The sequence below is a fragment of the Triturus cristatus genome, chromosome 3_2 (assembly GCF_964204655.1).
Source record: "Triturus cristatus chromosome 3_2, aTriCri1.1, whole genome shotgun sequence".
NCBI lineage: Eukaryota > Metazoa > Chordata > Amphibia > Caudata > Salamandridae > Triturus > Triturus cristatus.
The window spans coordinates 285,956,972-285,980,806 of NC_140584.1; positions in this window are offsets into that span (position 1 = coordinate 285,956,972).

The window sequence follows — 23,835 nt, forward strand, 5'->3', positions numbered from 1 at the left end:
AAAATCATGAGCCCCTAGTTCATGGGCCGGGGAAACGAGAGCTCTAACCATGTGGTTTTTTGGGGTTTTTTTACAGAGCGCGAACTTGACCAGCATCGGGTATCAGAGCTCTTTACATAGCACCATTTGCTTTACTTGAGGACACATTCATTTTTGTTAGGCGTGGGGAGATTAAGTGATTTGCTCAGAATCACAGGATGTTCAGCATCTTTGCCGAGACTCAAACCCAGTTCCCCAGATTTGAGGTCGACCGCCCTAGCCGTTAGGCCAACTCCTCTCCCCTGGACAGGGTTGCTGCAGGGGTGCTGAGGAATGTGCATACTGCTGGCAATGACTTCACAAAATAACTTCTTTTTAGGCTTCGCCTGCATAGCGCTTTCGCTGTGCTTAGGAAATCTATTATTTTTAATATAAACTTAAAAGAGACTTACATCCTGCTGCCTCTCTTTCCTGGCTTCTCATTGGTTTCTGTGCGTGCCACTTACCTTTCCTCCATTTCTATTGGTTGTAGCATATTTTCCTGCATTTACCAATGCTTGTTCTTCGCTTGCTTCTCTTATCAGTTTCCCGCCGCCGAAAAACTGTTAACATCCGCTTTGGTGGAGCTATATTTTCATAAAGTTTTCCCTTTTACTCTTGCAGCATATTTATATAACAATTTATCACCCGGAGAGATTAAGTGATTTGCAAAGAATCACAGGATGTTATGCGGCACCGCCGAGACTCAAATCGGGATCCTCAGCTCTTGAATCAGCAGTTCTGGCCGCAGCGCCAGATCCTCTCAATTCCAGTGTTATCTGTCAGGGAGCTCCTTCTTTCTTCCAGATGATGATTGATGAAAACAGCTCTTTCTTCATTACATAGGTGAAATGCATTACCAATGCTTGTAAGCAGAGCTTCCAATCTACCCAAGTGCTGTTGTGAGCAGTTCACTCACTCCAGCTTCGTTTTTTAGGTCTCGCCTACCAGCGCGCATGCGCTGCTTACGCAGCGCGCATGCGCTGCATAGGAGGACCTTTAGCCGTCGTACAGCTTTTTATCGAAGCACATACTCGTGCTTGTGGCAGCATACAGCTTGCGGGAGTGCCCATCGGCGTGCCACAAGCATGAGTATGTGCTTCGAAAAAGAGCAGACTGCGTGCACGCAGCACTCCCGGGCTCTCTCTCTCTTGCGCGCTCTTTCTCTGTCTTCAATGCTTGTTCTCTTTCTACTCCTCCACTTTTCCTTTCACTCGTTAGACTTCCTCAACTGAAACCTCCGAGAGTTGTTTTGTCATAGGGACATTTTAGGTCCACCCGCGGTCTTGCAGTTATAATAAATGCTTTCTGGGAGTTGTAGTAAGCTTAGTTCCCGTCTGTTAAACCAACTGGACTAACTCAAAGGAAAACTATTATTTATTGGAAAAAAGATCAGGACTGCAAGCGTTGTGTTCCAATGACCTAAAATCACATACATATCCTCCCATCGGGCGCAGATTACCCAGATTGATCTTCTTCAACTTTTTCAACCTTATTGCCTCGCGTTCACACTATACACTGCCTCCCGTTCACCCATTTCGCACCAATGCTTCACAATTGTTTACTCTTTTGCTTCTCCACTGTACCAGATACCAGCTGCAACCATTCCGTGCAGCAGAATCTTCCTGATACCACTTCGACCAGTTGATTGTAATTGCTGTTGTTCACTGTCTCAGGTACTGTTTCACCTCCTTATGCCTCTTCCTAGACCCCCACAGTCATTTTTCCCACTGCCGCTCTTACTCCATACCAAGTCCATGGAACCTGTTTCACCCACCCGTCTGACCAGAATTTCACCTGCTTCTCTCATCTCCATTAGACTCCAGTGTACTAAACTTTCGTCCCTCTGGGTCCCACCGCGGCCCCATCATCCTCCTGCGGTCACTCTTCACATCCCGCTGGTCACTTTCTATATTACCTGGCTGTCTCTTTTCTCCCACGTTTCTAATTTCATGGTACCTCGTATTTATCTACTACGTTGTTCACTGTTTCACCCCTTGACCCCCCCTTGATCCCTCCTGGTCCACGTTTCTATTATCACTGCTTCTGTTCATGCTGCCTTTAATCAGATTTTTTAATTTTTTTGGACAATGTGTTGAACCCATACACAAAACATAAAGCGTAGGAGTCCTAAATGTGGAAATTACGCTTAACTGAATTATGTAAATATCTTTTGTAAACATTGAAATGAAAGATTGCTGGCGGGCCCTCAAGACATTCCTCTCTCCTGCAAGATGATTACATGGGGACTAAAGGTCAGCGAGAAGGAAGTTTGTATGACACCACAGCATCACTCAGCTCCACCACAGCATCACTTAACAGTACCACAGCATCACTCAGCGTCACCACAGCATCACTCAGCGCCACAACAATATCATTCAGCACCACCACAGCATCATTCAGCACCACCACAGCATCACTCAGTGCCACAACAATATCACTCAGCACCACCACAGCATCACTCAGCGCCACCACAGCATCACTCAGCACCACCACAGCATCACTCAGCACCACCACAACATCACTCAGCACCACCACAGCATCACTCAGCGCCACCACAGCATCACTCAGCACCACCACAGCATCACTCAGTGCCACAACAATATCACTCAGCACCGCCACAACATCACTCAGCGTCACCACAGCATCACTCAGCACCACCACAGCATCACTCAGGGCCACTACAGCATCACTCAGCACCACCACAGCATCACTCAGCACCACCACAGCAACACTCAGTGCCACCACAGCATCACTCAGTGCCACCACAGCACCACTCAGCACCACCACAGCATCACTTAGGGCCACCATAGCATCACTCAGCACCACCATAGCATCACTCAGCGCCACCACAGCATCACTCAGCGCCACCACAGCATCACTCAGGGCCACAACAGCATCACTCACCACCACCACAGCATCACTCAGCGTCACCACAGCATCACTCAGGGCCACCACAGCATTACTCGGCACCACCACAGCATCACTCAGCACCACCACAGCATCACTCAGTGCCACCACAGCATCACTCAGCACCACCGCAGCATCACTCAGCTCCACCACAGCATCACTCAGCTTCACCACAGCATCACTCAGGGCCACCACAGCATCACTCAGTGCCACAACAATATCACTCAGCGCCACCACGGCATCACTCAGCACCACAACAGCATCACTCAGTACTACCACAGCATCACTCAGCGCCACCACAGCATCACTCAGCGTCACCACAGCATCACTCAGCACCACCACAGCATCACTCAGCAATACCACAGCATCACTCAGGGCCACCACAGAATCACTCAGCACCACCACAGCATCACTCAGCGCCACCTCAGCATCACTCAGGGCCACCACAGCATCATTCAGTGCCACAACAATATCATTCAGCACCACCACAGCATCACTCAGCACCACATCAGTATCACTCAGCATCGCCTTTGCACTAGTACACCACCACATCATCATCACTCAGCAAGACCTGAGTATCATTCAGCATCACCTCAACATCGTCTCCACACCAGTCACCACCACCACCACTACCAACTCAGCACCACCTCAGCCTGCTCTCGGAATCTGGCATCTGTTGATTCTCCCCTAGCGTCTGGCCGCTGCTAGTGTTATAATACAGGTGCTAGTTCCCAACCTTCACCCTCCAATTGTTTATGCCCCCTCAAAAAAAGCTTTAACAAACAACCATTGGAATAGGCAGAAACAAGTTGCCAGCATTGCAAGAACAAAAGAAAACTGAGGAAAATGTTTATTGTAAATACTTTTTTTAATATGGTCGTTCAGTTGTACATAATGCCTTCTTGGTCATATATAAGGTAACAAAAATGCTTCTGAAACTTTTTTATTATAACTTTTCAGCATGGTGCACAGCAGCCACACTTCTCTACAGCTCGAAGACATTGGCAAAGTCAATAGCTCTAGCTAAACACTTATAAGGCCCCAAAGGCGAGACCTATTGGGTATGCCAATGCTTGTCGTATTTAGGTGTGGGTATTTTTATTTAGAAGTTTGTAACTACAACTTCAGGACTGCAAGTACCAGAATATAAAGAAAAAAAATAACGGGACTGCATGGGCTGAATCGGGTTTGGACCTGTGAAAGCTGCAAGCTGTGTCGCAGACTGTAAATTTCCCAAAAATCCGAATAAATTCAGGGTTTATAGGTAGCATCCACAGCCCCAAATACTTGTCTCCAAGATCATTCTGTCACCATGCACCTTTTATGGGCGATAGGACACAGCCTGCCTGGTTCACTGCAGCAGGAGAGCATTGCCACCCAAGGGGCACTTGAACTTTGCAGTGTAAGTGCCCACCGCGAGGGGCTATCTGTGAGGAATTCTCCACAGTATAGACACCACATATGGACATTCAGGGCCAGATGTATCAATATTTGATGCAGCGCAATGCCTCAAGACAATGTGCTGCTCTGCGCTACGTCAAATGGAGAGGGCGGGAATGCGGCATGTTTACTAACATATGGCGCATTCCTGCTCTCTCTTTGCGCTGGCGCACTTGTGGATGCCAACGGTGCCTGTGTTGCACCCAGGATCGTTTTGTGCAGGAGGGGACATCTGCTTGCACAAAAACAATTCTAGACGTTTTTCCTCTTTCTAAATGTGCTGCACAATGCAGCACACTGAGAAAGAGGAAAAACGAGGAGAACTATAGATGTTTCTCCTTGTTGTGCCTCTCCTGGGAAGGCTTGCATTTTGACGCATTCCCAGGTTTACTAGTGTTAGTAAATCCAGCAAAGCGCCAAAATACATGACAGGGTGCGTGGGAACACCCACTCTCCACCCAGGTAATGCCTTCCCCTGCAGAGTAATGCAAGGCAGTGACTTGTACTACCTGGTTACTCCAGATTTACTTGTAAAGTGGCATAGTAAATCTCACATAAGGGCTTGCGTTGCCCTTGGGCCACCGTGCGTGCCACAAGGGCAAAGCAAGCCCTTGATAAATCTGTCCCTCAATCCCTAAAGGAACTACGCATGTGTAAACTACCTCAATTTTTTGCATGGTAGAGGTCTGCAGTCATCTCCAAGCTGCAGAGCAAGGATTTTCAGAGCTGCAGGTAAAATGAAAGTTTGCGGTTTGAGTGCTCCCCCTCCTTTAGCAAACAAAGGCAATTTTTGAGTTGTTTCTTTTACTCTCGCACCCTCTTCTGGTGGTGCAGGAGGCTGCTGCCTGGAGCTGGATACCCATCAGGGTTATATTCATATATACAAATACAGAGAAATCGGGGAGGGGGCAAGATGGAGCCCCGGGGGACACTAAATGCCATGGATGCTATATTCAGATTTGCTCTCTCAATCCAAGACCTGAAGAAAAAGCCTGGAAAGGAAAAAGGAGAAACGGTCCGAAGATTTCTGACCAAGGCCCAGTTTGTCCCAAAAATTTAAATGGATGTCCAGGGGATACACAGAGGGCACCAAAGAAATCTAGAAAATGTATGATGCAGGCACAACCCTTCAAAAGTGCCAGTGCCGGAGCAGAGCCCTGGTTGACAGTCTCCCAGAAAATGCTGGTGTGCTACCAGATGGAGCAGCAGGTCCATGAGGTAAGGGACCGAGCCTGCAAGGGCAGCATCATCCTTGGGCGCATAGCTGGATAAGATTTCAGGGTCAACATTTGGGCTTTTCAAGATGTGTGTTACTTGAGCACTTTGTAGAGTTGAGGGAAAGATCCCTGTAGGTGCCTGGAATTGCAGGCGGTGGACTAAGGCCCTGGCAGCTCTTGGTGTACCTAAAATACATTCTTGGCTCTCACGAAAGCACTAGGCAAAGCTGGCAAGGTTCGAATGGGCGCTCGGTGTGACAGAATCAACAATTCCTTCTTGCTGTGGGGGCGCTCTCTTCCCATCACAGACCCGGGCGCCCTGTGTCTCACTCTGATCAGAGCCAAGGAGAGCGACCCTGGGAACGTGAATGAAGAATGGCTCTGGAGCGCTGGCACTGGGCGCGCGCGAGGGCGGCTGGCTGGGTCCCACACAGGCTGCTGGGGTTGGGTGAACTGCACGAGGCCCACGTAGAGTGCGTGAGTTCCAGGTAGGCCTCTTGGGAGGCAGCGAGGCCTTGTGGCAGTGGAGGAGGGCCAAGCCAGCTTGCCAGGATCTGGGAGCTCCCGGGGGGAACGTGTGGGGTCGCACAAGGCCCCTGGAGTGGGCCAGTTCCCGGTATGCCCGCTGAGAGGCGGCAAGTGAGCCAAGGCGCAGGTGTCGCCTGGCTCACCCTCTTCCTTCGCCCTCCTTTCAAGGTCTTTGCGGCTTTATCGCCTGCTTTATGACACAGGTATTACCGGCTCCGCCAGGTGCTGCATAAAGGTGCCGTTGTCACAGCGCCTGGGAAAAAATTCTCAAATCTTGTTTTTAAGCCCTTGGCTGGAAGCGATTTGCAGGGCCCGGTGAAGCCAAGGTCTGGCTGACGAGAGAGCGCGGTAATCATTAACCGTCCGGTCACACAGCGCCCTTTGTCATCGCGACGCAGGGCGGGTGGCGGGAACCGAGCTCGTCCCCTTCCCACGACTGCTCCCTGGGCGCCAAGCTGCTCCCCGCGGGGCCCGGTGGCTTCGCATTGCGCACGACCGAAACTGCCCGCGATATATCGTGACTATTCCTACACTTCACATCTGTGGGCATGAGGGGTCCCACCGATGCTGCATGCGTGCTACTGACACCCCCAGATAGCTGCCACGTTTCCGAGGTGCACCACTGTGCTGCTCCGGTTCAGGTTTTTTCCTTTGGAATGCTTCAATTGTAGTCCTGGTGCCAGGCCCGGCTCCAGGAAGTTTTGTTTGGGTGGGCCAAGGGTACATTTGGGTGGGCCACTGCTGGGCCGATTTATCGCTTGTATGTCTATCCAGGCCTGCTTCTGGGCCCTCCTTTTATCTCTCCTTAGTCTTACAAGGTACAGTAAAACACACTATTTTCCAAGTCTCTTTCTAAATGTTATCACTCTCAACAAGCATTTACAATGCAATGGTCTCGGCATTGGTAAAGTTAGAGCTATTGGCATTGCTCATGACATTATTTTTGTTTATGTTTTTGTTTTTAAAGAAACGGCATTGTCATGAGCAATGCCAATAGCTCTAACTTTAACAATGCCGAGACCGTTGCATTGTAAATGCTTGTTCTTCTCATGCCTGGGAGACCTGCTGTGAACAGGAGAAAGAATAAAGACTTGCAGTGGCTGAGACAGAAATAGCGAAATTTGTGAAAGCACCCAACTATGTCAGGAGCCCGGAATTGGTATGCTAACCTCTTATCAAACGAAGGCTGTATGTGTTCTACAAGGTTATCCCTAGACAAAAATCGATAAGGAGTAAAACGATTGATTAATAAATTTCCCATTGTCAGTCACACAACATACATCACAAAGGAATAAGCAGTCTTTAACAAAGCAATTAAAACGCACAGGTAGAATGCACAAGATTTATGGCAAAGCAAGTATGTAAATGTTTACTGACCAAAAAAAGTATGTAACTGACTTATAAAAGATATGGAAATAAACACGGTGGTCCCGCCCTTTCCCTGGTCTAAGCCAACGAACGGCAGCCCCATACCTGCGACGTCTTGGGTCCCGGGAGCCAATACGCTGGTCTCTGCCACGCCTATCCCTACTGCGGCTACGACGCTTTCGATCACGGCTCCTAGAGCGACTATGACTTTGTTTCCTGTGACGGTTCTCCTTGTCACGTTCTATAAAGTGAAAACAATGATTTAGTTTCAAACAAAAAGCAACGTGGGGACTATGAGCAAGATGAGGTAGGTCGGATGAACTTAAGAGGCTCCCATTGGTTTTCCGAATATGTATGCAATATGGTACCCCTTGCACTAAACGCACTTGCTTACATCTGCCTATGAGGTCCAACGCGTGAGTAATCGCCGTGTAATTCTGTCCAAGTTTCTTTCTACCTGCATGAAGACTTATCAATGAATTGTTTTTTTTTATAAATCAGTTTGTAGCGGTCAGTCTAGCTGATGGATCCACCTAATAGGAATTCGGACGTTGCACTTGTAACGCGTTAACGCTATGCTCCCAACTATGTATCATTACAAAATACACGCTTGCACTTTTAAGTAACCTTCGTAGGGTTCTATTATGTGCGAGCTTCTTATTCGGCTAACTCGCCACCCTACGTCCCAATTTTACCCGTTTATGAAGTGGATATATTTTAATCCGTCAGTTAACATTGATCTGTAGAAATAATTATGGCAATACATGCGCTTGTAAATACACTGTTTTGTACTTCGCTGCACTTAGATGATCGTAATGACCGAAGTTCTCTGACAAACTGCCTTGCATAAAATACGCCAATCAGAGAGCGCACCAGCAACCGTACTGCTTTGCCAGACTAATGTAAAGAGTAGTCGTGCCTTCATCCGGTTTCCACAGTAAACCTCGGTGCTCATCTCAAAACGCAATTTGCCTCAGTGGCATTAAATGCATTATAAACACAACCCAATGTTTTCAGACCACATACCTTCAAGGAACTATCGCTATCCGGTCCACGTAACCGCTCAAACTCGTCGAACTCGGACATGTTGGTTACCCTGATGGTGGTGCCGCTGCCGGGGGCTTCTTTCGACCCCTCCTGCCGTAGCCAAGGAAAGAGAAGACGGGGATCCGAACGATTATCTCCTGCAAAAAAAGAGGCGGTATGAGGGCGAGTCCGCCCGCCCCGCAAATCTTAACAGCCAATCATGTACCGCACGGAAGAAGGCAAACACTGACGTAATGACCGAAGTTCTCTGACAAACTGCCTTGCATAAAATACGCCAATCAGAGAGCGCACCAGCAACCGTACTGCTTTGCCAGACTAATGTAAAAAGTAGTCGTGCCTTCATCCGGTTTCCACACTAAACCTCGGTGCTCATCTCAAAACGCAATTTGCCTCAAAAACAAAAATTGCGAGCAAAATAAACCAATCAACGGAGCAGTCTTCGCTCCACGCCACTGACGATATGTCCTACGCGCTAGTTACGTAGAGGCAGTCGTGAGGCTATACATACGCACATATAAAAATGTTTAAAATATAAATAGACCTTAATGTCCAGCTTGACAAAATACAACAACAAGCACGCACCTAATGAGAAGATCGCGACCTGGCAATTAACAAATGCGTCCGGACGCCGGGACACCACCGCCTTTCTCCGAGGCACAGCAGAAAATGCCTCGGAGAAAGGGAGTGTCCTTTTCGGATTGGGGGGCGTGTTTTGCTGTTGTCTCCTCCCTGAGACTTCTCGCAAAAAACACGCCCCCGATCCGAAAAGGACGGGGCAGGATCAGAGTGACGGGACCTCTTCTCCAATGGCTGGCCAGCATTTACTAGGCCAGCCAATGGAGAACAGGGAAGAAGAGGGGCGGGTTCAAGCCCCTCTTCACCCAAGTCATTATGTCTCGCGAGCGAGACTGCGCAAGCGCAGCCATCGCTAGCCGAGACCTAAAAAGTGCTTTTCTTCCATGTAATGCCCCTTTGATGGGAAGAGGAGGTTTCTAAGGTGGGAGTATCAGGCAAGTGACACTTCTCGGGCTCCCTCTGTGCGAGACTTCAGGGAGAAACCCTCTTCATTACTACCTCCACCTGACCCCTGACTGCAGCGCACTCCCTTACAGGCTTGATTATCCACTTTTCTACCACCCCCCTCCATTACACCTTATCTCACAGCTGACCTTGGGACCCAGCCCCATATCAGCCACCATTCAGTTCCACTTTCATTATTCCCAGTAAAAAACAATAGTAAAATCACCTTCAAACTTGAAACATTGAATATAGCAGTAAATGTAATTAGCATGCATACTAAAGTATGCTCCACAGTTGTCCTAATCACCTGACTGTTAATTAAATAAACAAAAAAAGAAAGGCCATGACAGGGCGGGCTTTAGTGCTGGTGCAAAAGTCTTTTTGACCTCTTTTTTGACCTCTTTCTCTGTAGATAACTTAACAACCACCCTCCAAAAGTGCCCTTCATCTCTCCGTAGCCACTCCCTCTCATGGCCTCCTCCTCAGTCTCCCTAACTACCACCCTCCACCAGTGCCCCTCATCTCTCCGTAGCTCCCCCACATCCCATGACCTTCTTCTCACATTCCCTCACTGCCACCCTCCACCAGCGCCCCTCATCGCTCCGTAGTTTCCCCCACCCCATGACCTCCTCCTCGGATACCCTCACTGCCACCCTCCACCAGTGCCCCTCATCTCTCTGTAGTTCTCACCACCCCATGACCTCCTCCTCAGATTCCCTCACTGCCACCCTCCACCAGTGCCTCTCATCTCTCCGTAGTTCCCCCCACCCCATGACCTCCTCTTCAGATTTCCTCACTGCCACCCTCCACTAGTGCCCCTCATCTCTCTGTAGTTCCCCTCCACCCCATGACCTCCTCCTCAGATTCCCTCACTGCCACCCTCCACCAGTACCCCTCATCTCTCCGTAGTTCCCCCCCACCCCGTGACCTCGTCCTCGGACTCCCTCACTGCCACCCTCCACTAGTGCCCCTCATCTCTCTGTAGTACCCCCACCCCATAACCTCCTCCTCGGCTTCCCTCACTGCCACCCTCCACTAGTGCCCCTCATTTCTCTATAGCCCCCCACCCATGACCTCCTCCTCAGATTTCCTCACTGCCAGCCTCCACCAGTGCCTCTCATCTCTCTGTAGTTTCCCCCCCACCCCGTGACCTCCTCCTCTGATTCCCTCATGTTGGAGCCGGCCTCGTGGCGTGGTCCTGTTCCCCCTCGCTAAGCCGCACGAGGTCCCCTGCACCTCGGGGCTCCTCCATTTTGGATTGTACGTGACTCTACGCAACCGCCTCCGTGACCCCGCTCCACCCGGCCTCGGTCCCAGCAAGGCCCGACATCAAGGCGCCAACCCCTGGCCAGGGGGATACCACGTGAACACTTCCCCACTCCCGGCGGAGGGCAGTATCGATGGGACCCCCAACCGTACTCCCACACCTAGGTGCGCTCGCCCCCCAGCTCTCTGGGGCCTGGCGCCTCTCCTGCTGGGCGTCTGGCCGCTCCCAAACCGGCCTCTCCGCCCTCCGGACGCAAGGGTCCGGACATCAAAGGGCTCCAGACCTATATCTGGGGCGACCCGGCAACAAGACAGCAGTTGTATCCCGGAGTCAAGAGCCCTGCTGATCGGATCGCGGCTGACCCTACGGAGAAAGACTCATCCTGGAACCACGCTCTGAGCCCTGCTGACTACGTCGCGGCTCCACCGTGCTTAAAGACCTTCACGAACCTTTGGGGCCCTGCTGACGCTGTCGCGGCCGGACCTTGTTGAACTTACCCTCAGAGCCCAGCTGACCTCGTCGCGGCTCGACCAAAGCGGACCTACCACCGGAGCCCTGCTGACCGTGTCGCGGCTCGACCCAAGCGGAACTACCTCCCGAGCCCTGCAGACACCGTCTCGGCTCTCCACGTCCGAGCTGCTTGGAGACCAGCACGCAAGGTCTGGCGCAGAGCCTCCCCGTACCAGGCTGGTACTAAGACTGTCCCGCTACCCTGTCCCTACAAAGACATTGAGACTCTTTCTGGATCACTCGATCCCACTGTAAATATATTGAATGTGCTACCATTGATAAAGTACCGAGATAAGCAACTGATACGGAGTCCTGTGTGGTGGTGTTACTGGGCCTAGTACGACCCCAAGAGAAGGACCTCTCCCAGGAGGCTTCTCAGCGGCGCTCAGCTATAACCTTGCGGTAGGAAGGTGCCCTGGAGTGGTCCCCCCGACTCCCCGGTGGTCCTCCCTCCAACATTTGGTGGCCAGCGACGGGATCCGAGCCAGACGCAATCGTACAGGCAAGTAACGCACCCGCTACCTAACCAGACGGAAAAAGAACCATGAACGGCCAAGAAGCAACCATGGCCGCAACCTTCCAGCCAGAAAAGCTGGAAGAATACACCCACAAAGAACTGAAACAATTCTGCAAGGACAAAGGGATCCCAACCACAGGATTGGGCACCAAGGAAGAAATGCAGAAAGCCCTGAAAGCCTGGGCAGAATCCGAGGCCACTCCACCCCGAGCCGAAGGGACCTCGGCCCGGGACGAAAACCTGCCACCGACCATAACCCCGACAGATGGGGGACGAAGCATCACGGAAGCCGGCCTATCCCGCGAAGAAATGCGGGAACGGGAGAGGGTCCGGACACACGAATTGGAACTCGCACGACTCCGGCTGGACGGTGAACTCCTGCTGGCGGAGAAAAAATTAGCCTTGGAGCAACTACGGCTGCAGGAGGAAATCGAAGAAAAGAAACGGCATCGAGAACTAGAAGAGAAACGGCTAACCCTCGAGCACGAGAGGGACCTCAAGGAACTCGAACTGAAATCCAAAACGGGGGAGACCAGCACCCCCGGAGCCCGGGACGCTCTGCCACTGACCGAGCCAAAGGTTCATATCCCCAAGGATGTCGTCAAGGAATACTACAAAAATGACGACATCCAGCAATGGTTCCGAGCCTACGAGGTAGCCATGACCTCCCATTGGGTACCCCGGAAGGATTGGGGTGCCGGCCTATGGGGAAGGTTCCTCAGCGAGGGCCGGGATACCCTGCTGCAACTCCCCGACGCGGTGATGACATCATACGACCACATGAAAGAAGCCCTGCTCACCCGCTACGGACTATCAGCCGAGATGTACTGGCAGTGCTTCCGGGACTGCAAGAAGCTCCCCGGTACCACATGGGTCGAATACGTGGACTTCTTCAGCAGGGCCTTTGAAGGGTGGATAAAAGGGAGCAAGGTCACCTCGTACAATGAACTGTTCGACCTCATTGTCTGGGAGCACCTCGCCAACAACTGCTTTGTCGAACTAAGGCAACACCTCCTGGACAGTAAGCTGACCGAGCCCCGGAAGCTCGCCGCCGAAGCCGACCGATGGGTCAACACCCGGGTCCCCCGGAACCCCGTGGGGGACTACCAACGGAGTACCACGGGACCTCCTCGCCAGCGGGGCGGAGGAGGGGGGTCCCACCGCAGTCGAGAATTCCCGGCCGGGCCACCCAGAAGCCCACCACGAGGCCAAGCCGCCAACCACACGTCCCCGACCCTGGTCCGTAGGGGGACCCCCATCGCCAGGCCTGGACCCCGACCAACAGTAACCTGCTTCGGCTGCCAACAGACAGGCCACTATGCGAGCGACCCGGCCTGCCCCATGAACCGACGAAATGCGACCGCTGGGCCCCCTCCCCGACAAATAGCCGCCGCAGCCCTGGGGGAAGGAGAGGAAGAGGAGGAAAACCGCGACGACGGGTCCCCCGAGTGGGAACCGGCTGCCATGTCACTCGTATGCCTGGGCTCCCGAGAAATGGTGCCCCTAGCTGCCATCCCGAGCAACACCCAGAAGTACCAGCAGTGGGTCACCATCAATGGACAACGGGCCGAAGCCCTCCGGGACACTGGGGCTAGTGTGACCGCTGTCCGCTGCCACCTGGTGACCCCCGAACAGATCCTGCCGCATGTCCTATGCCCTGTCCGGACCGCGGACAACACCGAAAGCATGTGCCGGATGGCCAGGATCCCCTTCGAGTGGGGAGGAGTGTCAGGCACCCTAAAAGTAACTGTCCGCGACGACGCCCCAGTGGACTGCCTCCTGGGGAACGACCTAGAGAGCTCCCCCTGGGCCCAGGTGGAGCGCCGAGAGCATCTGGGGATGCTAGGGCTGCCCGAGTGGGCCTGCGCCACCACCCGGTCCATGACCGCCCAACCTGCCGCTGCAGCGACCCCCGACGAACCTACGGGTCAAGAACCGCCACCCTCCTCCGGCATGGAGGAGCCTGACGATGAGGCCGGGCCATCCGAACTTTCCCCCGACGAGGCCGCCTCCCTCAGCGAGATCCCCGAGCTGGCCCAGTGGCGCCACGACGGGGGCCCCACCCGCGAACAATTCCAGCAAGAGCAGAAGGCCTGCCCGTCCCTTGAGGGGGTCCGACAGCAAGCGGCCGCCCAGGCCACGGGGGACCCCACGGGGACCCACTGGATCTATTGGGACAATGACTTATTATATAGCGAGCAGAAAGTCGCCGAGCTGGGAGTCGGCCGGGTGTTGGTGGTCCCCCTCCGATTCCGAGAGTTCCTCCTGAACCTGGCGCATGACATGCCCCTCGCCGGACACCTCGGGCGAGACAAAACCTACAGCCGCCTAGTGACCCATTTCTATTGGCCCCGAATGCGGAGAGACGTGGACCACCACTGCCGGTCCTGCCAGACCTGCCAGGCTAGCGGGAAGACTGGGGGTCGAATCAAGGCCCCCCTCCAACCATTTCCAGCCATCCACACCCCGTTCGAACGAGTAGGGATCGACATCGTGGGGCCCCTCGACCCACGAACCGCCCTGGGACACCGCTTCATCCTGGTACTGGTCGACCACGCCACCCGATACCCCGAGGCCATCCCGCTCCGCACTGTGACAGCTCCAGTGGTGGGCCGGGCCCTGATGGGCATTTTCTCCAGGGTGGGGTTCCCCCGAGAGGTGGTGAGCGACAGGGGTACGAACTTTATTTCGAAGTACATGAGATCCCTCTGGCAACAATGTGGGGTCACCTACAAATTCACCACCCCTTACCACCCCCAGGGGAACGGACTGGTCGAGCGGTTCAACAGAACCTTGAAGGGGATGATCAAGGGCCTGGAAGAGCCCCTGAGGAGGAGATGGGACGTCCTGCTGCCCTGCCTCCTGTTCGCCTATCGAGAGGTAACACAGAAATCCCTGGGCTTCAGCCCATTCGAACTGTTGTATGGGCACCCCGTCCGAGGGCCCCTCAGCCTGGTCAAGGAGGGCTGGGAGGCGAACGTCCAAGATGCCCCCCCGACGTCTACCGGTACCTCCTGGCCCTGCGGAACCAGACTCGGAAGTTCCGGGCCCTGGCAGAAGCCAACCTCGAAGCCAGCCAAGAAGACATGAAACGCTGGTATGACGAAAATGCCTCGACCATCGAGTTCGAGCCGGGCCAGCAAGTCTGGGTCATGTCGCCCGTGGACCCCTGCGTCCTGCAGGACAAGTGGACCGGGTCCTTCAAGGTGGTTGAGAGGAAGAGCCCCGTCACCTACCTGGTCGACATGGAGTCCCCAAGGAACCCCCTCTGGGTCCTACACGCCAACCGGCTCAAGCCCCACTTTGCACAAATCGAACAAAGCCTGCTGCTGGTTACCGACGATGGGGGCAAAAGCGACTCCGAGCCCCTACCCGACCTCCTGGGGTCATCAAGCCAAGACGGCTCCCTGGAGGGCATCCACCTCTCCGCCACCCTGACCCCAGAACAGCGCCATGACTGCTGGAAGCTGCTGCGACCCTTCGCTGCCCTCTTCTCTCTCACGCCCGGGGTGACCCCCTGGTGCGTCCACGACGTGGACACCGGGGACAGCCCCCCTGTGCGACACCGCGCCTACAGAGTGCCCGACCGAGTCCGAGCCTGCATACAGACCGAGGTCTCCAGGATGCTCGCCCTCGGAGTCATCGAGCCATCCGACAGCCCGTGGACCAGCCCTGTGGTCTTGGTGCCGAAGGCCGCCGCCCCCGGCACCCCCCCGGAACTCAGATTTTGTGTAGACTACAGGGGCCTGAACGCAGTCACCAAGAACGATGCCCACCCCTTGCCACGGGCCTACGAGCTGATCGATCGCTTAGGGGCCGCTCGCTACCTAAGCACCTTTGATCTCACCGCTGGGTACTGGCAGATCAAGCTCACCCCCGGCGCCCAGGAACGATCCGCTTTTTCCACCCCCGATGGGCACTACCACTTTCGGGTGATGCCCTTCGGTATGAAGAACGCCCCAGCGACCTTCCAGAGGCTGGTGAACAAGGTCCTGGCCGGGCTAGAAGCTTTCAGCGCGGCCTACCAAGACGACATTGCAGTCTTCAGCAACCACTGGGCCGCGCACCTAGGACACCTCGGAGAAGTCCTGGCCGCTCTCCAAAGGGCCGGGCTCACGATTAAGGCCAGCAAGTGCCAGATCGGTCAAGGATCCGTGACCTATCTGGGCCATCAGGTGGGGAGTGGCCAGGTGGCGCCCCTCCAGTTGAAGGTCGATGCCATCCAGGCGTGGGAGCCCCCCGCAACCCAAACAGCTGTCCGGGCCTTCTTAGGCCTCACAGGCTACTACCGGCGATTTATCAAGGATTATGGCAGTATTGTGGGGCCCCTTGTGAGAAGTTGGCCTGATATGTAGTGCTCACTATTCTAGTGATCACTGTGTATCATTCCAAACAACCCTTATTGATGATTGGTTGTAAGTCAACCTTATAGACCAGCTATCCTAGTAGCGTGGATACGAGCAGTCTTAGGCTAAACTCTAGAGGGCGTGTTAAGCCAGCTGTTTACCATCACATCTACCCCTTGAACACCAAGTGAAAGGACACCACACAAGTTGTTATGAAAATAAAGGGTATTTATTTATAACAAGACTACCCTGGCTCTTTATGAGTCAGGGAGCTAAGCACAATACAAAACTCTTAGGAAAATACTTCGGGTTGCACAATTTACACAAATGCCCGAGGGCACGAAAACCATTACACTGCAAGTGGAAGGGGAGAAGTTAGAAAGTCTAAAGTTACTGATTCCGGAGTGATCCGATCAGTGGGACTAAACGAAAAAGGAACTGGACACTTGTAAAGCGAACCTGCGATGGAGCACCGAAATGCTCGAGTTACCTAGCCCAGAGGCTGCGGCTGTGGAAGGTTCGGCCAGATGTCGGAAGTCCTCGTTGTAGTCTCAGGAGCCTGAAAGAAGAGTTGCTGGCAGGCGACCAGTGTCGAGGTTCAGCGAGATCCAAACCTGGATCGGTGATGAAGGAAACCTGAAAGCAGAGGGGACTCAGTTCTCAACCGCTAGCCAGCGATCGTGTGGGCACCAGGAGGGTACCGGCTGAAGTCACCTCGACCAGGTGAGTGGATGACGTCGGACTCGGCTGTTCCTCGGACCAGGAGGCACGGCGGCGACCAGGATGGAGGGCGAGCTGTCCCACGCAGGTGTCTGCTGTCGATGATGCTGGGCCCAGGAATGGGGCAGCGGATCTTGGCAGTGGCAAGCCCACGCGGTGGAGTCAAGATGGCGTCTGGAGTGGACCAGGAGGGTCCGTGGCACTCCTCTGTTGAAGGGGAGCAAGAGCCAGTCTGGAGCAACCAGACTAGTGATGAAACAAACGTGGTGCGTCATGAAGAGGGCCACAAGCCGGTCGGCAAGTGGTCGAACAACGCGGTGAACAGCAAGGAGCGGAAGGGCCCCCACGCAGATCTCGGGGATGCGGGGGAGGCAGACTTCGGTGCTGGAGCTGCTCAGGGTTAGGGCTTCTCAAACCCTAGGTGCACTCACTCGAGGGTCCCTCGGTGGGCGTGCTAGATAAGCGTCGTGCAGGTTCTGAAGATGGCCGGTCCCGCAGGTCTCGTCACACCTACGACTCTCAGCTGGGCTGATGAGGGAGGTAAAAGGTCAGAGATGGCAGGGAACTCGGGTCTCGTCGAGCTGGGCAGTCTTGATCCGTGGGAGAGACTTACAGCAAACCGCAAGCGCTTAGGTGGTGGCTGCTGGTGCAGGGTGGCTACTCCTTAGCCACAAGGGAGAGTCTTCAGAAATAGTCAAGAGTTCCTTTCGTGGAAAGTAGTTCAAGATTCAGAATTATCCAATTTGGGAAGGGGACTCGCTCCTACCTTTATTCTAAGAAAAAGGGGCTGGCCCGTGACTAGGTTCTACCTATGGGTGGAGCCAGGAGGATTGGTTACACCCCTATCCTTTGTCCGGCTTCGCCCCCGCTCAGGGGCTGGTGTGCCCCCGAAACTGGTTTGAGCCGGGCTATGCACAGTGAGCACCGGGGTGCCACTGGCAATCACCTTCCTTTCAGCCCTGCCTACCTGGGATACACAAACCCTGTCTGGGATGGTGCTAACACCGCCCTCGACAGGAAACCCTTTGTCCAAACTCCCCTCGCTGGAAGGTCTCCCAGCAGCAGGAGGTCAGACTTGTGTCTGGTGGCAGCATCCATTTTGTGATGCTGAGGCTTGAGTCAACTTTAACCGGGGTTCAAGGTTACTTCCATGTCGTGCCCCTCTAAAAGGGGGGAATGCTAACCCCGTCGCCAGAACTGGCGAGGGGTTCGTCTTCCGATTCGTATGACACCTTACTCGACATGTGTAGGTGATGCGATGCCAAAGTTAGCAAATAACCGCGAGGATTATAATGCATTTAAAAGTAGTTGGCCCGCGTCACCGTGGAACGGCTATTGGGACTTGGTTCCGCAAGCCGTCGACGGGCTTAGCTCGCGCCAGAGCACCGTCCCACATGATTCCCTGCACTCTGCCTTCAGGATTGATAAGGCCTGCCATAGGAGTGACTGATAGGAATCCATGTGTCCATTTTAGGGTTAGGTGTAGGAATACTACACCTACAGCAACGGGTGATTACACCACGTTGCCCCAGCTGTCGTGCAGCCAGTTGTGTCAGATTTGGGCGGCCATTCCAGGGGTGGCATAATACATGCTGCAGCCCCTGGTAGGCCCTGGGTCCACCGATGCCCTGGATACCTGTGGTATGCTGAGACAGGGACTGACAAGGCGGCCCAGTTCCAATTGGTGGATGCACCTAATGTACATGTGTTTAATTTCGAGAGAGAACAGCTAGGCTGTGGGTCTGATTGGCAGGCCCACAGCCGGGGAAAGTCATAAACCAATGAAGCAAAAGCAAAAAATCTGGGTGATCATAGGATTGCAGACCCTACTCTCCTACATGACCCCCCCAAACTTTGGGACAATAAGCTAACCTTGACCAGGTGAGTCTTCTTGCTCTAAGTGGAAATACCTGGAGAGCCCATCTGCATTGCCATGATCAGTGCCAGGTCTATGCTCCACTGTGAAGTCCATCCCCTGTAGGGAAATGGACCACCTAAGTAGTTTGGGGTTTTCACCCTTCATTTGATTTAGCCACAAGAGGGGCTTATGGTCGGTCTGAATCTTGAAGTGAGTGCCAAACAAGTATGGCCTCAACTTCTTCAGGGCCCAAACCACAGCAAAGGCCTCCCTCTCAATAGCTGACCAATTCTTCTCTCTGGGGGTCAGCCTCCTGCTAATAAAAGCTATGGGCTGGTCATGACCATCAAAATTCAGTTGAGATAGAACAGCTCCCACACCCAGCTCCGAAGCGTCTGTTTGGACAATGAATGGTCTGGAGTAGTCTGGACTCTTTAGGATAGGTGCTGTGCACATGGCCTGCTTTAGGTCATCAAATGCCTTCTGACAGCTTGCTGTCCACTGAACTTTTTTTGGCATCTTTTTACTTGTCAGGTCGTTTAGCGGGGTCACAATGGATCCATAATTTCTGACAAACTTCCGGTAATAACCAGTCAGGCCCAAGAAAGCTCGAACCTGAGTCTGGGTGGTTGGAGGAGCCCAGTCCTGGATGGCCTGTATTTTGCTCTCCAATGGTTGAACCTGGCCTCCACCTACAAGGTGGCCCAGGTATACAACCTGTGTCTGCCCTATCTGGCACTTAGTGGCCTTGATAGTGAGGCCTGCCTTTTGCAGGGCCTCTAACACTTTCCTCAGGTGGACCAGGTGATCCTCCCAGGTGGAGCTAAAGACAGCGATATCGTCCAGATACGCCGCGCAGAAGTCGTCCAACCCAGTGAGAACTCGATTCACCAGCCTTTGGAAGGTGGCAGGTGCATTTTTCAAACCAAAGGGCATTACCACGAACTGATAATGCCCACCCGGGGTAGAAAATGCTGTTTTGGGCTTGGCCTCCTCAGCTAACCTGATTTGCCAATACCCAGCTGTCAGGTCAAACGTACTTAAGTAGCTGGCCGAAGCCAACCGGTCGATAAGTTCGTCTGCTCTTGGTATTGGGTGGGCGTCAGTCTTAGTGACTGCATTGAGACCTCTGTAGTCCACGCAAAACCTCATCTCTTTCTTACCGCCCTGGGTGTGAGGTTTCGGCACGAGAACTACGGGACTAGCCCAGGGGCTGTCCGAGGGTTCAATAACTCCCAGCTCCAACATTTTCTGCACCTCCGTCTTGATGCAGTCTCTGACATGATCAGGTTGCCGATAGATTTTACTCTTTACGGGCAGACTGTCCCCAGTGTCGACCTCATGGGTACACCAATTGGTCTGACTGGGCGTCAGAGAGAACATATGTCGAAAGGATTGAAGAACCTGTTTACAATCCTTTTGTTGATGTCCAGAGAGGCTGCCACAAAAGACAACACCATCTACTGACCCATCGTCAGGGTTCTGAGAGAGCAGGTCCGGGAGAGGGTCACTCTCCTCCTCCTGCCCCTCGTCTGTGGCCATGAGCAAGCCCATGCCCTCCCTGTCGACATATGCCTTGAGCCTGTTTACATGGAGCACCCTGTGGGGGCTCCGGGGAGTTCCCAGGTCTACCAAGTAGGTGACCTCTCCCTTTTGCTCAATGATCGTGTGGGGCCCAGACCATTTGTCTTTGAGTGCTGCTGGGGCCACTGGCTCCAGCACCCACACCTTCTGTCCAGGCTGGTACACAGTCAGGACAGCCTTTTGGTCGTGCCAAGCTTTCTGTAATTCTTGGCTCGCCTCAAGGTTTTTAGACGCCTTTTCCATGTACTCCGCCATCCGCGAGCGGAGACCGAGTACATAGTCCACAATGTTCGATGCCGGCTTTCTGAGAGGTCTCTCCCATCCTTCCTTTACCAAACAAAGGGGTCCCCTTACAGGATGTCCGAACAGAAGCTCAAAAGGACTGTAGCCAACCCCCTTCTGCGGGACTTCTCTGTAGGCGAACAAGAGGCAGGGTATCAGGATATCCCATCTCCGCCGAAGCTTTTCAGGTAGTCCGTGAATCATCCCTTTTAGGGTCCTGTTGAATCTCTCAACAAGCCCATTGCATTGTGGGTGATAGGGTGTGGTGAACTTGTAGTTGACACCACACTCCTTCCACATTGCAGTCAGATATCCCGACATGAAGTTTGCACCTCTGTCTGAGACGACCTCCTTAGGGAAGCCCACTCTGGAGAACACTCCAAGTAGGGCCCGTGCCACCACAGGTGCTGTAGTGGTCCTAAGTGGAATAGCTTCAGGATACCTAGTGGCGTGGTCCACCACCACCAGTATAAACTTGTGCCCTGATGCTGTCTGGGGTTCCATTGGTCCGACAATGTCGATCCCCACCCGTTCAAAGGGTACCCCCACCACCGGTAGTGGTATGAGGGGGGCCTTTGTCGTGCCACCTGACTTACCGCTGGCTTGGCAAGTGACACAGGAGCGGCAAAACTCCTTCGTATCTTCGGACATGTGGGGCCAGTGAAAGTGTGGAACAATTCTGTCCCAAGTCTTATTCTGGCCTAAGTGACCTGCAAGGGGAATCTCGTGGGCCAAGGTAAGAAGGAAACCTCTCAGAGACAAGGGGATGACCAGCCTCCTGGTCGCACCAGGTTTGGGGTCTCTTGCCTCGGAGTACAGGAGTCCATCGTCCCAGTACACTTTGTGGGTACCTGTGGCGTTCCCTGCAGCCTCAGCAGCAGCCTGCTGTCTGAGGGGTTCAAGGGAGGGGCAGTCTAACTGTGCCTTCCCCAGGTCTTCCCTGGAGGGTCCCCCTGAGCCCAGAAACTCAACCTGACCAGGTTCAAGCTCTTTCGGCTCAGTTTCCCTCAGTTCTTCAAGGTCAGCCTCCTCAGAGACTTGATCCACGACCTGGGGCAAGGGGGAAGGCGAAGCCTTACCCTTACTGCTCCTCTTCTTGGAAGGTGTCTGGTCCGTTCTTCCAGGATCCAGCACCTGTTCAGTGGGGCACCTTTTGGCCTGTGACCTGGTCACAGCAAGGACATGTGCTGGCAAGCCTAACATTTCCATGTGAGTCCTCTGCTCCACTTCTGACCATTGTGACGTTTCCAAATCATTGCCCAACAGACATTCTACGGGGAGGTCTGAACTAACCACAACCTTTTTCGGGCCAATTACCCCTCCCCAGGAGAAATCAACAACTGCCATACTGTGATTGGTAGTGACGTTGCTGGCATTGGTCACTAGGTAACTGGTACCTAGCATGATCTGTCCAGGGTCCACAAAGTTAGGCGTCACCATGGTGACACTGGCACAAGTGTCCCTGTAGGCCTGAGCCACTTTTCCATTAATCAAAGGTGTCTGTCTGTATTTGCCCAAAGTATTGGGACTGGCATCAGGGGACATATCCATATCCCCTGTACAGACAAGGACGGCCTGAGTGAGTGTGCCGACTAAGTCGTCACTCCCCTCGGTTCCCAAGGTTAACCCAACTAATGCCTTGGGAGGCGCACTACCACTGCTGACTGTACTAGGGGGTGCAGGTGCCTTAGGGGCTGCAGTGGCAGGAGTTTGCCCTCCTTTCTTGGTGCACTCACTAAACCAGTGAGTCTTACTTTTACAGTATTGGCACCACCTTTTTGACTGGCCTTCTTGAGTCTTCTTCTTCTGTGAAGCCTGACCCCCACCCTCTTTGGTTTGTTGGGGACCTGTCGAAGACTTCTGGTCATTTTGTTCGTTTTTGTTACTACCCTTCTGGCCTGCTTTCTTCTGACCACCCTGGTTCTGGTTCTGGTTCTGCTTGACCCTTGTTCTGACCCATCTGTCTGCCTTCTTTCCCAATTCTTGGGGAGAGGTCAGATCCGAGTCGACAAGGTGCTGATGCAACAATTGGTTCTGACAGTTGTTTAAAATCTGTTCTCGCATGATAAGATTGTACAATCCTGTGTAATCAGTAACCTTGCTACCCAGCAACCAGCCTTCCAAAGCCTTAGTGGCACAATCGACAAAGTCAGTCCAATCCTGAGACTGAATCTTCTGGGTGTCCCGGAACAGCACCCGGTACTGTTCCGTGGTTAAGCCGAACCCATCAATCAGTGTGTTCTTCAGGACTTGGTAGTTGTTAGCATCCTCAGCCCTAGTAGTGAGGAGCTTGTCTCTTCCTTTACCTTCAAAGGAAGGCCACAGTATAGCTGCCCACTGACTTGGGGGGACGCACTGGACAGTGCAGGCCCTCTCCAAGGCAGTTATCCACTTGTGGATGTCGTCCCCTTGTTTAAAGGGGGGGCACTATTTTACTCAGGTGTCTAGTGTCTATACCCCTGTCTTTCTCTCTATTGAGAATGCTGCCACCAGTGGGATCTAACCCACTTAATTTCTGCTCTCGGGCCAGGGCAAGTCTTTCTTTGGCGAGGGCAAGTTCTTCCCGCTCGATCCTCAGATTGACTTCCCTCATCTTCGCTTCATGCTCCCTTCTCTGAGGGGACGTCATTCCTCTCTGAGAAGATGCCTGAGAGACATGTGTGTGAACCGATCTGCCAGAGCCTCTGGAGAGAGACCTAGCTCGTCCGTTCCCAAGGTTAGGCCTGCTTGAGCGTGGGCCCGGGGCTCCCCCAGTTCCATTCTCATGCCTGCTTAAGTTGGTCCTCGTAAGCCTGCCGACTACCACTGGACCTTTGTCTGCCTCGTCTCCTGATAACTCCTCCTCGTCCTCCTCCTCTGTGTGGAGGTCGAGGTCGGGGTCACCGAGGGTTCCCTCTAAGGGAGGCATGTTCCCATCTGCACTGGGGGGACCTGTATTAGAGGACCTCCTAGCATCGTACGCCTCTACGAGACCTATCAGAATTGCGATGGTAGGGTTAGAACCCTGGTTTAGCTTCCTGGAGGCACACAGTTGTCTCATCTCCTTGAAGCTAAGAGTTGCATATCGTGACACGACCTGTGGAGGGTCACTGACCACTAAGGGAGTCTGCGAGGACTCTCCGTGGACCGACATGCTTTTCTAGTGCGGTGAAAGTGATGCACCTACCTACACTATGTGTTTACCTACTGATCCCTTGCTAAGA